Below are 4,942 nucleotides of genomic sequence, written 5' to 3'. Positions count from 1 at the left end.
CATTTCCTTCTCCAGGGAATCTTCTCGACTCAGGGCTCGAACCTGCGTCTCCTGCATTGGCAGGCAAACTCACTGACACTGAGACACCAGGGAAGACCTAGTCAGTTGATAGCTTAATCCTAAACAGTGTCAAGTCTCAGGAGACCATAGTGGGAGGGGACCAGAGATGGTCAGCATGAGGCAAAGAGGGCTGGCCCTGTTGGAATATTACGTTGGAGTAAGGAGGGGGGCTGATGGAGAAAATGGTGTGCAAAAAGAGAAAGAGTGGTTTTGCAACAGGAAAGATGACAACATGGGTGTCACTTACACTTCCCATTTCCCTCAGGTTCCAGTGGCTGGACTACTGCCACTGCCACTCACTACAACACCCCTTTGAGCCTGCACTTACATCCGGTAATAGCCATTTCATTATTACTTTTACAAAACCATACGTGGAAATTAAACCCACCCCAAAGGCCATGTTTTTTGTTACAAAAAATTCAGAACGTATTCTCTTTTAAATCAATTACGTGTCTGTACATTTGAAGTTAGTTTTAACTCATTTGGGGTGATAATTTACCCTCTTCAGACCTTCTGTTTCTACACTTGCAAAGCAGAATAATCATATCTCATCTTTCTGAAGGTAATGAACAAGTCAAAAAAAATTCTTTGAATTTCTATTTTTACTATTTCATTAAAATAGTGCTGTATCTATCAAAAATATTCTACAGGAAAGAGCTTTTGTTCTTTCAAAAGGAACCAAGAGATTCCAGGTGAACAAAATATATTTAAGATGCAATCTCTGCTCTCAACGGGCTCCCAATTTAACTCAGTGGAGAAAACAAATGTTGAAAGTATGAAGCGTGGAGTTATTGTGGTAATTACAAATAAATATATCATGGCTATTCGACATTTTCTTCTTCTCTTAGTGGTCCATTTCCATTATCATCACCTAGATAAAGTCATCATGCTATTAAGTTAAGCATTTTGTTCTGTGACCATATCCTTCTATTCTTTCAGACTGTTTGTTTGAATAATGCCCTCCCCACTATGGGACACCCCTGGATCCCCTTGGGTTCTCCAGTCCTTTAGCATCTCTGCTGTATTTCTTTTCTTTAGCTCCCTTCTGCCTTTTTTTCTCTCCTTTTCCAGAATAAATGGTCCACCACCTCAATAATTCTCTTGCCAAAACATTAAGCTCATTTGTCCCCATTCTCATTCCCTTTTATTATGGTAAAATCCCTGGAAGCAATTAAATATTCAGTTTCTTCACATTTTGTCCACACTGACTTCATACTTAACTGATATTTTCTCTACACGTGTTCCATACTCACAGGAGAGAATGTGGGACTCTTACAAATTCATGATTCCTAAATTAAAATGTGCCTTCAGTATTCCTGGGAATCCCATTGCCTTTGTCCCTGCGCCTGGGTCTACTATAGCCTCCTTCACTCCTGTTTCAGCAAAATGTGCCCCATCTCCATCATTCAAGACATAGCCTCATCCTGGGTTCCCACTCCCTTGTTAGCCCAGCACCACCCACTGTCTGCCTTTCATCTCTTTATCCCCTTCTGTATATCAGTACTTTCCATCATGGCATCTAGTCCCATCACTTCATGGCAAATAGATGGGGAAACAATGGGAAGAGTGACAGACTTTATTTTCTTGGGCTCCAAAATCACTGTAGACAGTGACTGTAGCCATGAGACACTTGCTCCTTGGAAGAAAAGCTATGACCAACCTAGACAGCATATTAAAAAGCAGAGACATTACTTTGCAAACAAAGGTTCGTCTAGTCAAGGCTATGATTTTTCCAGTAGTCATGTATGGATGTAAGTGTTGGACCATAAAGAAAGCTGAGCACCAAAGAATTGATGCCTTTGAACTGTGGTGTTGGAGAAGACTCTTGAGAGTCTCTTGGACAGCAAGGAGATCCAACCAACCAATCCTAAAGGAAAGCAGTCCTAAATATTCATTGGAAGGACTGATGCTGAACCTGAAGCTCCAATCCTTTGCCCACCTGATGTGATGAACTGACTTATTTGAAAAGACCCTGATGCTGGGAAAGATTGAGGGTGTGTGGAGAAGGAGACAATGGTGAATATGATGGTTGGATGGCATCACTGACTCGATAGACATGAATTTGAGCAAGCTCTGGGAGTTGGTGATGGACTGGGAATCCTGGCATGCTGCAGTCTATGGGGTCACAAAGAGTCAGACACGACTGAGTGACTGAACTGAACTGATCAGCACTTAAACATGCATATCCATCTCAGAACAAACCTCCCTTAATCTCACTTCCTCTTTCCCAGTTACCATCTTCCTCCCTCCTTTCCCATGGGGCCCAGAAACTTGTTTTTTTTTTTTTTTACCATGATGACTATAGTTTTTTGCCTCAAAGCTGTACATTAGTGCCATCCTCCCAACCCATTCCTTTTCTAGTAAAAGACCCTGCCCTCGTTACAGAAATGGGCTTATGTCCCAGACTCGACCAACTATGGTCATTATCTGTACTGAGCAATTAGTGATTGGCCCTGAGACCTGCGTAACCAAGGGCCCAAGAAAGTAAACAGAAACCACACTGGGTACTTCAAAGAGAGATGAATTAATCCAGGGAACTCTTAAGTATGAAAAGGTTGGAAAAGCAAACAGGAGCTTAATAATTGCTAGATCTGCAGAAGCAAAAAAAAAAAAAAAAAAAAGGATGAGGGGTAGGGACATAGGAATTTATGGGAGGGGGTCTCTGAGATCTGTTGCTACAAGTCGTAGGGGGAGATTCTCCACAGCTCGGGTGTGGTCTTTTGTGGAGGGTATTTGTCTGGGCAGATCCCTGGATGGCCTGGGAGCTACAGCCCAGTGGGTGATGTGCAGCAGAACTGTTACACCAACTACAAGGGGATACATCCTGATATTAAGAGTTACTGGTTCTTCCAAGGAACACAGTGAAGGGGGTGCTGAGAGTTCAGAAAGAAGTTGGAATCTGGAGCCATCTTCCCCTGCTGCTGAAGTGACGAGATGCAAATGGAAAAACGGGGAAGAAATTCCTTTACTTTCCTCCTCTTGTCTTCTGATTTTCTTCTCTTGCTTCTCATTGATAGGCCCTAGTGAGAAACAAGCCGGGGCTTCCCTGGTAGTCCAGTGGTTAAGACTCTATGCTCCCAATACAGGGGGTCCAGGTTCAATCCCTGGTCAGGAAACTAGATCCCACATGCTGCAACTAAGAGTTCACAACATTTTTGTAACTACAAAAAAGACCCCGCTAAGGTCTAGCATGGCCAAATAAATTTTTTAAAACAAAAGAAACCAGCTGACAAAGGAGTCCAAGAAACGCAGTCCCAGACCCAGCATCACAAAGCAGAATATGAAAGGTTAGAGTTGGTAGAAACCTAGCATGTGACCTAAGCTAGATTTGACTTGGAAATCCAGATCAATAGTAGCCTCTTTTTCTCCTCAGCTTCTAGGGATGTGAGTACTGATCTCAGAGTGCAGGCTGTGCCTAGGATAGCCTGACCAAAGAATGGCAGAATGAATCAAGCAGGAATAGGTGATTTCCAGCACTCCTCCGCCCAGCTTCTAAGTCTCTGAAACTGTAAGATGTAAAAGTAAAGGAATGGATCTCCATCAATTTCCTACCATGTGTAGGAGAAGACTGCCCTGTAAGTAAACTTTAGATATTCTTTTAATAAAAAAAGTGTTTTGATCATGGCAAGAAGCATGCTTGTTCAGTATAACAGTTCGAAAGTATAACAGCTTTGAAGAGGAGACTAGAGGAGGAAAAACCTAAGCAGAAGACAGAGAAGCTCTTGTCAGGAAGGCAAGAGAGGTCAAAATAACATCTTAGAAGTCAAAACAGGAGAGAGTTTCAAGAGCTGGACAAAAATGTCGAATGTCTAATGAATTACCAGGTGATTGATTAAGCTAACATTACTTGTAGCTGTGAAAGTAAAAGTGAACTCACTTAATTGTGTCTGACTCTTTGCAACCCCATGGACTGTAGTCTACCAGGCTCCTCCGTCCACGGGATTTTCCAGGCAAGAGTACCGGAATGGGTTGCCATTTCCTTCTCTAACTTGTAGCTATTGGTCTTGCTAAATTTTGCAATTAATGATTCATTGTTGATGGGTCCCAACAACCCAAAAAACCCTTTTAATAAATTCTTTCTGGATTTCCAATTCAAACTGAAGGCAATATTCTTGGTTTATTTACAGTTTGCAGATTTCACTTCTCCTATATGAAAAATCAAAGAATTAAGTTAAAGAGTGATGGAACTTCCCTAGTGATCCAGTGATTGAGACTCCTTGCTGGGCCTCCCGGTGCTTACCACAGGCTGTGTTCTTACACTGACTGTATAGAAAGAGGAGGCAGAGTAAATCCACCCCATATACACCTCAGCCCAGGCAGGCCCTTTACCTGGTCTGTATTGTGAATGGGGAGACATGGAGGTTTAAAAAAAAAAGAGAGAGACTCCTTGCTTCCATTGTAGGGAACATGGGTTCCATCCTGGTTGGAGAACTTCAATTCCACATGGCATGGACCAAAAAAAAAAAAAAAAACACAAAGAGTAAGTACCTAAAAGATGCTATCACCTAGAGAATACATAAAAACCAAGAACAGGGCTGCTGCTTTTCTGAAGGAATTTACAGGCCAGTCAGGGATACCTTTATTCAAATTGAGGAGCTTTGCAACTTTAGTCAACTTCAGAGGAAAGTAACACACTTTATTCTATAAAGCAGACATATTGGGAATTACTGTGTTATTTGTATATTTATTTGGTCATGCCAGGTCTCATTTGCAGCCCATGGGATCTTTGATCTTCATTACAGCATGTGGGATCTTTAGGCATTCGAACTCTTAGTTGTAGCATGTGAGATCTAGTTCCCTGACCAGGGATTGAACCTGGGCCCCCTGCATTGCGATCATGGAGTCTTAGCCACTGGACCACCAGAAGAATCCTGGAAATCAT

The 4,942-nt window shown here is 42.2% G+C and overlaps 1 non-coding gene across 1 annotated transcript; it reads left to right on the top strand.

Moving 5' to 3' along the window:
• Positions 1–4,283: 4,283 nt before the first annotated feature.
• LOC133069742 (small nucleolar RNA SNORA51) lies at positions 4,284–4,419 on the top strand. The gene has a single exon (XR_009695966.1). It is a non-coding gene; the product is annotated as a small nucleolar RNA SNORA51 (small nucleolar RNA).
• The last annotated feature ends 523 nt before the right edge of the window (positions 4,420–4,942 follow it).

The sequence above is a fragment of the Dama dama genome, chromosome 14, assembly GCF_033118175.1.
Source record: "Dama dama isolate Ldn47 chromosome 14, ASM3311817v1, whole genome shotgun sequence".
In the NCBI taxonomy this organism is placed as follows: domain Eukaryota; kingdom Metazoa; phylum Chordata; class Mammalia; order Artiodactyla; family Cervidae; genus Dama; species Dama dama.
The sequence above is the reverse complement of the archived record's forward strand: the minus strand, read 5'-3'. Positions and strand labels throughout refer to the sequence as shown.